This window comes from Setaria italica, chromosome VI, assembly GCF_000263155.2.
Source record: "Setaria italica strain Yugu1 chromosome VI, Setaria_italica_v2.0, whole genome shotgun sequence".
Classification (NCBI taxonomy): Eukaryota; Viridiplantae; Streptophyta; class Magnoliopsida; order Poales; family Poaceae; genus Setaria; species Setaria italica.
Window position 1 is genome coordinate 13,111,456 of NC_028455.1, and position 14,132 is coordinate 13,125,587.

The window sequence follows — 14,132 nt, forward strand, 5'->3', positions numbered from 1 at the left end:
TCTTCTTGTGGTTCCTTGGCTCCTTTGCTTGCGCAATTGCCCCATTGTTATCACAGTAGGGATTCAATGGGCTGGACGCATTTGGGAACACACAAAGCTCAATGAGGAAATTCCTTATCCAAACACCCTCCTTCGCGGCTTCCGAAGCCGCGATGTACTCGGCTTCTGTCGTAGAATCGGCCACCGTCTCCTGCTTGGAACTCTTCCAACTAATAGCACCACCATTTAGCGTGAACACAAATCCTAATTGTGACTTTGAATCATCTCTGTCGGTTTGGAAACTAGCATCGGTGCAACCTGTTACAACGAGCTCCTCCTCACCTCCATAGACAAGGAACATATCTTTAGTCCTTCTCAAGTACTTAAGAATGTTTTTCACCGCTGTCCAGTGACTCTCACCTGGATCAGACTGGTGTCTGCTTGTCATACTTAGCGCATATGAAACATCTAGGTGAGTACTTATCATTGCATACATGATAGATCCAATAGCCGAGGCATATGGCACTCTACTCATGCGATCCCGCTCATCAGCAGTCGAAGGACACTGAGTCTTGCTGAGAGGTATGCCATGTGACATAGGCAAGAACCCTTTCTTTGCCTCTTCCATGCTGAACCGCTTCAACACTTTGTCAATGTAAGTATCTTGGCTTAATCCTATAAGCCTTCTCGATCTATCTCTATAGATCTTAATGCCCAGAATATATGCCGCTTCCCCTAAGTCCTTCATCGAAAAACTATTTTTCAGTGAAGTCTTTACGGACTCAAGCATAGGAATGTTATTTCCAATCAGTAATATGTCATCCACATATAAGATTAGAAATACTACAGAGCTCCCACTAACCTTCTTGTAAACACAAGACTGTTCTTCGTTCTTGGTGAAGTCAAACCCTTTGACCACTTCATCAAAACGAATGTTCCAACTCCAAGATGCTTGCTTCAATCCATAAATGGATCTCTGAAGCTTGCATACCTTTCCAGCATTTTTCGGATCGACAAAACCCTCGGGCTGTATCATATACACGTCCTCAGCTAGGTTTCCATTCAGGAAAGCTGTCTTGACATCCATCTGCCATATCTCATAATCGAAATATGCAGCTATAGCTAGAATAATCCGAATGGACTTAAGCATCACTACGGGTGAGAAGGTCTCGTCGTAGTCAACTCCTTGAACTTGTCGAAAACCTTTTGCGACAAGTCGTGCTTTATAGATGTGAACATTTCCATCCATGTCCTTTTTCTTCTTATAGATCCACTTGCACTCTATGGCTTTAACACCATCAGGCAGGTCAACCAAGTTCCAAACTTGATTGTCTCCCATGGACTCTATTTCGGATTGCATGGCGCTCTGCCATTTTTCGGAGTCTGGGTCCATCATTGCTTCTGCATATGTCGCAGGCTCATCATTGTCCAACAATAATATTTCCTGCATTTCGCGGAGCCTTGCCGACCTTCGTGGTTGTGGCGGTGCTTCTCTTGCCATGGGTATCTCAACTTGTTCTGCTACGTTAGCATCACTCATTGATTCTTGCCCGATCGGCTCATCTTGAACTTCTTCAAGATGCACTGTCTTTCCACTCTTTTCTCCTTTGAGAAACTCTTTCTCTAGGAAACCCCGTTCCAAGCAACAAACACTTTGCCCTCTGACCGGTTGTAGAAATAATATCCCAAAGTTTCCTTTGGATATCCCATGAAAATGCACTTATCCGACTTGGGTGTGATCTTGTCCGACTGAAGTCGCTTGACAAACACTTCACATCCCCAAATCTTTAGAAAAGACAAACTGGGAACCTTTCCAGTCCACATCTCATATGGTGTCTTAACTACGGATTTAGATGGTACCCTATTAAGTGTGAAAGCTGCTGTTTCTAGAGCGTATCCCCAAAATGACAATGGTAGGTCCGACTGGTTCATCATTGATCGAACCATGTCTAACAAAGTTCGATTACGTCGCTCGGATACACCGTTTCTCTGAGGTGTTCCAAGCGGCGTAAGTTCTGGAACAATTCCGCAACTCTTTAGATGATTGCTAAACTCGTGGCTCAAATACTCGCCTCCACGATCAGATCATAAGGCCTTAATTTTCTTGCCACGCTGATTTTCAACTTCATTTTGAAATTCCTTGAACTTTTCAAAGGTTTCAGACTTGTGCCTCATCAAGTAGACATAGCCATATCTACTAAAATCATCAGTGAAAGTTATGAAGTATTGGAATCCTCCTCTAGCCGTCCTTCTCATTGGTCCGCATACATCACTATGTACGAGTTCCAACAAGTCTACTGCTCTCTCAGGAAATCATGTGAAAGGCGTCTTGGTCATCTTGCCTAGCAAGCAAGCCTCACATGTCTCGTATGATTCAAAATCAAACGAAGTTAGAAGTCCATCAGAATGGAGCTTCTTCATGCACTTTTCACTTATATGACCCAAACGACAATGCCACAAGTAGGTAGGACTCAAATCATTAGGCCGAGGCCTTTTAGCACTTACGTTACAGACAGGTGAACCATCAAGATTTTAAAACAAATAATCCATTCACAATGGGTGCAAAAGCCATAAACATATCATTCTTAGAGATCATACAACCATTGTTTTCACTCGCAAATGAATAACCATCCTTCATCAAGCATGAAGGAGACAAAATGTTTCGACTTAAACTAGGAATGAAATAACAATTATTCAACTCCATAATAAATCCTGACGGGAGGTGGAGTTGCATCGTCCCGATGGTCAACGCAGCAACTCTTGCATTATTACCCACACGGAAATCAACTTCTCCTCTTTCCATGCTTCTACTTCTTATCATTCCCTGCATCGAATTGCAAATATGAGCAACCGATCCGGTATCAAATACCCAAGAATTAATAATTGTATCAGCGAGAAAAATGTTGTCTATAACATTAACAACAAGCGTACCTGAGGTAGAAGTACTCTTACTTCCGCCATTCTTCAATGAAGCTAGGTATTTCTTGCAGTTTCTCTTCTAGTGACCACGTTCGTGACAATAAAAGCACTCTTTCTCTGGAGCAGGTCCAGCTTTAGCCTTGGGCGCTGGGTTTGGCTTGGACACTCCAGCCTTACCCTTCTTCTTCTAAGAATTGCCCTTCTTCTTGAAGGTAGGCTTGTTCTGTACAGCCATCACATGGCTGGTACTAGCGCTTTTCTTAATGTCTACCTCTGTTGTCTTGAGCATACCACACAGTTCATTCAGACCCTTCTCCGTCCCATGCATATGGTAGTTCGAGATGAAGTTCCCATAGCTAGGCGGAAGAGATGAAAGAATGAAGTCAGTGGCCAACTCTTTGCACATTGGGAAGCCCAACTTCTCCAATCGCTGAGTGTAACCAACCATCTTGATTACATGTGGTCCTATTGCTGCGCCTTCTGCTAGCTTGCACTCCAGAAAGGCTTTGGACACATTGAACCTTTCAGTCCTAGCCTATGTCTGGAACATGTCCTTGAGTGCCACAATCATATCGTGTGCCTCATGATTAGTTTTTAACTGCATCTGCAGCTCAGGTTCCATGCAAGCAAGCATAAGGCAGCTTACCTCAAGATTAGCATCAAATGCCTTCTTGTAAGCAGCCTTAACGGCAGCAGATGCATCATCAGCAGGTACTGGTGGTAGTGGGGTCTCTAGAACATCTTCCTTTTTATTGGCCCTGAGAACAATTCTTAGGTTACGGATCCAATCTGAGTAGTTTGTTCCATTCAACTTGTCCTTCTCAAGGACCGAACGCAAAGCAAACGGTGTGGTGTTGCTAGGTGCCATTTAATCTACAACAAAAGTAATGCAAAATACACTAAGACAAACGTATCCATGATAGAGCAAATCACATTAAACTATTTTAACAGAATCTACTCCCACTAAAATCAATATCCCTCTATTGATACTTAGTGATTCAGGATCCACAACTAACAAGTCTACTAGTGAGCTTTAGTATCACCGCTAGCAAAACAAGGTAGATCTCTAAGCAACTTTTGCTAATCATATCACATATGACTCCTGTTGTTGGGTGACATCTCCATGTCTCGGCGCCCAACCTTTATGCCCCAAGGTCCTTAACCGTTAAGTTAACCTTGTTAAGCAAACCAACCCTTATGCGTGTATGTGTCCGACACAAACCCGTCTAATCAAGGAAAACTAGTGGCACCCTAATTTCATAGACCCACCACTAATTGTACAAGACATGGGACGGTGCAAGTTTTAGTTGGGAGGGCATACTATCTTAAACTTTGTGAGGGATCGTTCTACTTCTAACATCACAGCATGCAGAAAGTAAAACATAAACAGAACAGCATTCACACAGTTGTGACACAGTATGGCCCGTTTTCTTATAGTGATCTTCATCTCCATAGAACCTGTTCACCATGGTGATCTCCATCTCCATGTTCCATGTGCGCCATCCTCCTGGTGATGAGTCCTCCAAGAACTAGAACATGCTATTACGCCTAATAGCTAGTAAGGAAGCTAGTAATGAAGATTACATAGTTGCTTGGATCATCACAGATTGGTACGCAGACCATTAAATACATTAAGGTGACAACACATATGGCTCCTGCCGTGTTGCCGTACGCGCGACACGCAGGTCACGAATGAGTTACACACATGCATCACATACACAAAGGGGCCATACTGATCACAAGATACATACATACATCCTGCAAAATAGAGTTAAGCGTCCTAACGTTCCAAACTTTGGATGCCCGAAACTCCATCATCCAAGCCGAATTTGGGAAATCTAATTTCGTCAAAAATGGCGAAGCAGTTAAGTTTCATGTGTAACTTTTTCTGTAGATCAATTTTCATATAAAATTCGCCCCAATGCGAGATCGTACCGAAAAGTTACGGCTGATTTATCGAAGCATACGCACACGGCAAAAATCCCGACCCCGGTAGTAGATCCCATCTACTATTGCACATCTCATGCGCCTGGCATATGAACCTGGATTTCAATTCGACCAATCACATTGATCTTCGCTTACTGCAACTGGAATTACGTGTATCACTTAACTCCGATGGCGGAAACCGACCGGTAGGAGTGTGTCGTTACACTACCATTGCAGCAAGAACATGAAACCAGGACGTAGATCAAACTGAAAACTCGCATATCTCCATATGCACACATCCCGAATCCAAAACAAAGCAGCTACGGCTCTGATACCACTGTTGAGATACGAGGTAGGCTACACTAGCGCAAAATAAAATTTTCTGCCGCGTAAACCAGGAAAACTACCGTATAAGGATCACGAGATTACCACTCAACGCACTACTGGTGCGGAAGATGTAGATTCGCGTCGATGCAATGAAGTCGATTAGCGTAGTCGTACGTAGTCGATCACATCGACGTCCAGCAGCTCCTCAGCAGCTCATCCACGTGCAACAAGATCGCCCTCGTGCCGTGGCTCGTCGTCGGCCCATCGTGGCTCGTCGGCGGCTCGTCGTGGCTCGTCGGCGGCTCATCCAAGTGCTGCAGGCGCAACACCTCCAAGGTATCCACACCTGCAGGGAGGAAGCGTTGCAAACCGGACTGCTAGATTCGTGAGTTGCAACTAGCGAGGGCATGGGAGGCGCGGCAGATGTGTTTCCCCAAAAAGGTGTAAACCCTAGGGCGCCCCCACCCCTCTATTTATAGAGGTTCCTAACGGGCCTCTAGGTCCGAGGCCCATTAGTACTTCTAAACCTAATCCAACTCGGATCACATCCGAATTGGGCTTCCAGCCCCTTAAGTGTGTGACCCTATGGGTTCGGATACATATAGACATGGCCCGAGTACTCCTACTCGGCCCAATAGTCGGTAGCGGCCTCTAGCAAGACGTGCCAACTCCTATATCCACACGAAGATCATATCAGACGAACCATCACAATATTATATACATGCTATTCCCTTTGCCTCACGATATTTGGTCTAGCTTCAAGCCGACTGCTCTTTCTCGATCCTGTGATTCAGAATCCCTTTGTAGGTTAACTCTTAACCGTACGTAGCATGGCCATGCATTTTCGGATCCGATCACTCGAGGGGCCCAGAGATATCACTCTCAATCAGAGAGGGGCAAATCCCATCTTGATTTGACCATGTCTCATAGCATGCTTCTTGACAAACCCGAAAGCTACCTTTATAACTACCCTGTTACGGCGTAGCGTTTGATAGCCCCTAAGTAGGTCGATCCACATCTTGAATACATGCGACAATCTCAGGTCTAAGGACAAAGCGTATATGTTGTTTAAAGAGAAAACTACTTCTCGTGTTGGGTCAGTCCTAGCACATGTCTCCACATGTGCCCACATTATTAGTTCAACATCTCCATGTCCATGACTTGTGAAACATAGTCATCAAATAATACATGTGCTAGTCTAATATTCATGTGTGTCCTCACATGAACTCCGACTAGGGACAACTTTAGAATAACCATACAAGTAAAGAGTTTCACACACAATTCACATAATTGCAAATCAATTCAAGTAGCCTTTAATGGATATTCGAGGAACACAATATAAATCATGGATACAAATGGAATATCATCATCTCTATGATTGCCTCTAGGGCATACCTCCAACAGATAGTAGTCGAAAGATCTGAACCAGGCCACGTCTACAAAGTCCAGAGGCCTGTCTACTTCATCAGTGAAGTAGTCTCGGACTCCAAAACTCGACACCCACCAGTGCAGAAACTACTTTACGCAATCCTGCTTAGCTCATGGAAGGTGCGCCATTACTTTCAAGAACACAACATATTCATCATCACCGACTTCCCGCTCAGCGAAATCCTTCACAACAGGGATGCAATGGGTAGAATCTCCAACTGGGCAATAGAACTCCGAGCTCTATCTGTAGACTTCAAACCAAGAACAACTATCAAATCCCAAGCTTTGGTTGACTTCATGGCTGAATGGAGGGAAAATCAACTACTAACACTAGTCGAAAGGCCATAACACTAGGTCATGTACATCGGCAGTTCCCTCAAGCTTGAAGGAGCCGGCACAGAGTACCATTGATTTCCCCAAAAGGTGAACAACTCAAATATGTTCTCCAAATCTTTTGGGAAGTTTCAAATGACGAAGCCGAGTACGAGGCACTACTACATAGTCTTCATCTCACAATATCACTCGGAATCAAATGACTACTGGTATATGGCGACTCACTAGTCATCATTAACCAAGTCAATGATGATTGGGATCACAATAAGGAAAACATGGATGCCTCATGGATGCCTACTGTAAGAAGTCCGCAAGCTAGAAAAAAAGTTTTCAGGCCTAGAATTCCATCATGTCGTCCACAACAACAATGTAGCCGCTGATGTGTTATCAAAAATGGGCTCAACACGTGCAGAAGTTCCAGCAGGGATTTTTGTACATGAGCTTCACAAACCCTCCATACCAGAACAAGTTACTCCAGCAACTACCAATACCAAACCTCCAAATCCCAACCGCGAGGTCATGATGATTGATGTTGACTGGAGACCTCCTTTCATCGACTACATCAAAGAACAGAAGCTACCATCTGACGAAAACCAAGCCGAACAAGTCTAATGACGAGGAATGAACTATGTTCTAGTCGGCGACTAGCTTTACAGAAGAAGGGCATCTTCGAGAATAATCATGAAATGTGTTACCTGAGAAGAAGGTCAATCAATCTTAGAAAAAATACACAAAGGAATCTGTGGTAACCACGCCTCTTCGCGAACAATCGTTGGCAAAGCCTTTAGAGCAGGTTTTTACTAGCCCATGGCACTAGCCGATGCAAAACAACTAGTCCGTAGATGCTAAGTCTATTAGTTCTTCACTAAGCAACAACATGTTCCCGCCTACAAGCTCATCACGATACCTCCAACATGGCCTTTCGCTTGCTGGGGGCTTGATATGATAAGACCACCACCAACTGCGCTAGGAGGGTTCAATTGACTACTCGTAGCCATCGACAAATTCACCAAATGGATTGAAGTCAAACCTATTACTTGCCCCAAGGTAGACCGAGTCCTTAACCTCCTGGACAAAATTGTACATCGCTATGGCTTCCCCAACAGGATCATCACCGACCTGGGATCCAACTTCAACAATCACGACTTCTGGGAATACTGTGAGAACAGCGGAATTGATGTACGATATGTCTCTATTGCTAATCCAAGGGCCAACAGCCATGTCGAGCATGCCAACGGCATGTTACTCGAAGCTCTCAAGAAAAGGTTGCACGACATCGGCAACACAAAAGGAGGCAAATGGCTCAAGGAACTACCCAATGTTCTCTGGGGACTACGTACTCAACCATGCAAGTCTACTAGGGACTCTCCCTACTTCCTCGTATATGGGTTAGAGGCCATCCTCCCTGTAGACGTCATTGGGCAGTCTCCTGCAATCGAACAATATGACGAAGGAGTAGCAGAGAAACAAGACGCCTAGACCTCGACAGTTTGGAAGAAACACAATGTGCAGCACTAATTCAGTCAGCTAGATATCTCGACGGACTACGACGCTACCACAACCGCAATGTCAAAGAGCATTTCTTCAACTTGGGAGACATGGTCGTTAGACGCATCCAAGACACGTTAGGGCTGCACAAGCTCAACTCACCATGGGAAGATCCCTACGTCATATCCAAGGTCACAAGGCCTAGATCGTATCGACTACATGACCTCTCAGGAGAAGAAATACCAAACTCTTGGAATATAGAACATTTGTGTCGCTATTACCCATAGCAGGCTACAAGATATAAACTCGAGCTTTCATGCCACTCGAGCTCTCTAGCTCTCCGAGCCTCATCGCTCCGTTTGACTTGATTCCATCAAGTCTCTTCGAGTTATCACAACTTGTCAGCTATCCATAGCCACTCAAGCTCTCTAGCTCTCCGAGACTCAGTGCTCAGTTTGACTTGATTCCATCAAGTCTCTTCAAGTTATCACAACTCATCGGCTATCCACAGCCACTCGAGCTCTCTATCTCTCTGAGTCTCAAGCACTCCATTTGACTTGATTCCATCAAGTTTCCGAGTTACCGCAACTCGATGGCTACTCAGCCAGTCGTGCTTCTTAGCTCAAGTATTTCATAAAATTTTTCGCCAAACTCGTCTCTACAAGACTAGGCAGTCTCTCAAAGCCATGACTCAAATCGTTTCACTGAGCTACAACTACAGCACTATCATTTCCCAAAAGGCACAAGATTGACGCAACCATAAGACAAGGAGTACTCAAGATTGCATACTTCGTGTTCAAAAACTTCACAGTCACATCTGACTACTGAATGAAGTCAAGATATACAAAATACAACACAATGACACAACAATGACTACAAGCAAATGCCTACTGGTAGTCTGCACAGAAGTCCCAGGCTTTTACCATATCACAAAGATACACAGGCCTAGCGACTACTAGGTCACCAAGGTGCAAGCAGTGTTACAAGGCAGGACCTGCAAATGAGGAAGCTGCACAATACGCAGCTATATCCTGGTCCTCCTCCCTGACAACCCCAGGAACTCCTTCACCGCCGCTCCCTTGACGGCGACAACGATGAATCCCCGACGCAGCGTAAGGGAGAAAAATACCAAGACGATGGAGCGCACTACCCGAGCTGCTCCCTTGATAGCTTCAGTGCATAGATCCACACTGCATGCCACACCTCCACCTCTGATTAGAGAGCCGAATAAAGACCGCAGCACTCATCACACATCACTCGCGAGTTCCAGCACAAACTCAGCTGGATCATGAGCTACAAGATGAGGCACGCGGCAAACCCTCCTACGAGGATTCTTCTAGCATCGCGGCTATCCCTACGAGCGCAAGAGTATGTGGAGGGAAGGTGGCTCTAATCTACAAGGAATCTTCTAGCACCGGGGCGCTCATTGAAAGCTTTTTACTATCAAACAACAGCAACCTAAGGCAATCCATCGCTACACCGAAGAAGCATGACCTTGGTCGAGCGCCCAGGGGCCTATTTATAGCCAAAGGCCACAACCACCAACTACTCAGAAGTTACTGCTCACTCGTAACGATCAGCCTGAAATGCTGACAAGGGTCAGACAGGCGCTTTTTGACTGCACGCATGTGAAGGCACTCAACCACAACGGACAAAGGTGAACAGTTCACTCGTGCATCCTCTCAAAGTACAAAGAAATAAAAGGTCAGAGTACCCTCAACAGCAACACCAATAATTAAAGACCACACCGGATGCTATGACTACTCAAGCATTTTCTAACTACAAAGTTAACCAAAACCATCGATCACAATCAGAATTCAGACTTCGCAATAAAATATTTAATAGAGAATTGTTTGAAGTACACCCAAAAGTATTCGAAAAAACTACAACTCGAGCTATGGCTCCTCCAAAGATACAAACTCGAACATCTTTGAAGCAATCGGCTCAGCCTCCTCAAGATATTGTACATAGGCATCCTCTGTGCAGTTTGGGGCAACTCCATCACTAGCCACTAACAAGTCCGCCCTTGGGTAATACGACTTGACCACCGCAAGGACTTGTTTGCAGATAGCCTTACAGAGTCTAGCAACTTTACTCGGGGTAGCTCTTAGTCTCTCGACTAGCGAGCGAGGCCCAGCGTCATCTTCAAGTGGAGCGATGACATTGACTACGTCCTGCGCAGCACTGGTCAACTCTTGGAGATTGCCTTGTAGTCTCTCTATGGTCCTACCGTGATCCCTACACGCCACCATTGCCATAGCAAGCATTACTCCATTCTGATTCTTCCTGCTCCTCTCATGCTCATAGGCAGCCTGAGCCTCAGCCAGTGACACCCTGAGATGGACAGCCTCATCAGCTACCCGGTCATGAGCGTTTCTCCAATCAAGCAGTTGGCTACTTGCAGCAGCCTCATTTCTCTTGAGCTTTGCGCCAAGCATCATAGATCAGAACCTACCACTACAATCAAACATACTCAAAAGATCATGAGTACTCACCCTGATATTTCCTGTTCAAAGATTTATAGCAATTCTCCAATCGCTCCTGGAGGACTTCATGATCATTCCGCTCAACTGCAAAAGACTTTGCAACCTCCTCCTGAACTCTCAAGGACTCTATAAGGCGGCTACATTCTTGCTCCAATTGCGCCACCCGTTGCATGGTTTTCCCGAGTATTTCTTTGGGCTCTGTCATACAGGTCCTGCAAGTACCACACAACAAGTCGTCAAGACTTGTCAAAACACAATTAGTCAAAGAAAATAGCTCATTCACACCTAAAAGCTTTGGATAGATTTTCGAAACTCCGACTCTGATGGCAGCTCGAGTACCGGACCCCCAGTATTCTTAGCAACTTGAGGCTCCAGATTTTCACCCACAACAGCCCCTGATAACAAAAACTCATGGGTAATTATTGGATACAAAGGAATTCCCCTTCAAAAGCGTTCATACACCAACAACATACCTGATGCGCCGACTTCACCCACTTCAGTCGCATCAACCAAAGCCAAGGTGCCACCAGCAGTCGTTGAAGACGGCACACCTCCAGAACTTGAGGGAACCGATGGGCCCTCCACTGAGCGGATGACCTATTGCAGCATGGATATAGTGGCACCAAGATGACTTGTGTCACCTCAGGTACATCATCCATTGACAAAATCGACTAAGGGGCCAGAGAGCTTAGTCGGTAGACCAGCCTCCACCCCTATCTCCACGGGAATAGTATCTTCAGCATCCCTTGATCAAAACACAAGATCATCATCTGTTTTTCAGAGTTCTAACACAATCAAAAGGAAGGATTACATAAAAACTCACTAGGAAAATTGCGGCGGCAATCGAACACGTTTCTTCTCGGCTACCGTCGGTTGGATACTCAGCACTACAGGGGTCGTGGGAGGAACGACCTCCACTCCTTCACTGAGTCCTTAAAGAACCAAGGTTGAGACTACGTATGCACGACTACCAGAATAGATCAAGTACTCACCAATGGTGATAACATCAGACAACAAGGTACCAGCAGCCACCACTGGTGTCTTCACAGCATCTGCCAGCTCAAAAGATGTAACCTTATCAACTGATGACTTAGTAACTTGCTCGGGGGCTGTCGACACAAACGCTGCCTGAACGGGGGCTGCCGACGCCGATGCTACCTGCTCGGAGGCTGCTGATTCTGAGTTCAAATGTGGCACCCCCACAGGCAGCTCTTCAATAGCTGCAACACTGACAACTGCATCTTTGGCAATCCCGACTACTTCATCAGAAGTAGCCTTATCACCGCCGATGGTCAAGTCGTCAGCCTTTCCAACTGACTAATATCATCAAGATTCTGCAAAGTAATGACTTTCCAAAAAGTACTCGAATACAACACACAACTACGTACCTTGGTAATCTGTGACCCCTCGGGGGTTAAACTCGACAAAGATGAAATAGGCTGAGCAGCAACCTTTTTTTGCACTACTCGCCGTTTCTTGGTAGGAGGAGAAGGAGCATCATGGTGTCAACCACAGCAATCTCTCTGCCCTTAGATGATGGCAAGAAGCCAAAAAGCACCCGGGACTGCAAGCCAACAATTGTTACTTGAAAAAGTGTTACTATGCCCTCGACTACCCAAATTAAGCAAAGGAAGGAACATACCTCTGTTGGTCCATACCAACCATCAAACTGACGAAAAACTCCCGAAAGTACAGGTACCCCTTGATAGTTCTTGAATAACTTGCCCAACAACTCCTCCACATCATCATCAGATATGTCTTCAGGAGACATTCGCGACGGGTCATCAAAACCTGAGTACTCGGAGCTTGAATGAGCTCGTTGCTGCAAGGGCTGAACTCTCCACTTGAGAAAACTGGCAGCCACATTGATGCCAGCTAAACCCAAAGACCTCAACTTGGCAATCTGAGTCAGCAGGTCAGTAATCTCAGGGGTGTCCTCATGCTCGCTCACCCAATTGTCCGCATGCTTTGGAGCATGGCGGGTGACTACTGGCAAGACAGGATCATGATTACCAATATAAAACCATCTCTTCTTCCAGTCGCCATGGGAGTCGGGCAGATCATACTCAAGATAAGCACGCGAGTTCTTCAGCTGAAACCCAGCCCCTCCAAACACCTCTGTCCTAGTCGCACTGGGTTGTGGTTTACAGCGAAACAACTTCCTAAAAAGATCAAGACTAGGCAGAACACCCAAATACACTTCACACAAGTGTACAAAGATAGCCATATGAAGCACACCATTCAGATTCAAGTGAACTAACTGAAGGTTGTAGTACCCGAGAATACCGCTAAAGAAGTCGAAAGTAGGCACTCCTAGTCCTGTCTCAACGAAATGAGCAAGCATGACTATCTCCGTTGGGTGCTCTTCAAACTAGCACGCATTCCCAAATGTAGGCCTCCACTCAAGTTCAACCTTTGGTTGAAGAAAATTTGCGTCGACCAAAGCCTGGACCACCGGCTCCTTCGTCACGGAGTGCTGCTAGGTGATCCCAGGGGGCGGCGGCGTAGTTTGGTTTGTTGGGCCACATTTTGGCACTTGTAGCGTGAGCTCTTTGCCCTTCTTGGATCTAGATCTCAACTTACTGGTGGTCGCAGCTTCCCCTGGGTGTTCTCGGGTTTGTTCCCCATCTTCTTGACACGCATCAGTTGATCCTGAGAAAGATGGGGGACGGAAGGAGCTGCAGCAGATCTTTCTCAAAGGCTAGGCAAAAGCAAGAATGGTGGCGGCGGTGTAGGGAAGAGCGGTGGCACTAGATGCATAGGTAAGGGGTGCAAATTATAGATCTGCTAAAAATGGCATACCGATAATCACCGCTGGACCCCCCCTCCAATATATCAGCAGCATCTCCGGATTCCAAGCGTCAATCAAGCAATGGTCAGATATAAATCAGATTTACCACCATAATTTCCAACGGATACTCTGGCCAATAGTCTGACCCCTTCATCAACTACAAGTAATTGCCCAAGTGCTCAGGAGCTACGTATACCATACCTGTTGGATAAAGTATTCTTTTTTTTGAAGACTACATAAGTCAAAGCGAAATCACAAATTTAACCCTCAGTCTGATTCTTCGATTCAACCTAAGGCTCGGGGGCTACTCCATATGGAGTGCGATTGTCATCGCACTACCATGTAAAAAAGTTACAAGGTGAACGTTACTCGAAGCAAACATCGAGGGCTACTGGGAGTACCTTCCAATCACGCGACTGCACCAGTACTCAAGGGATTAGCCACGTCTACAACTC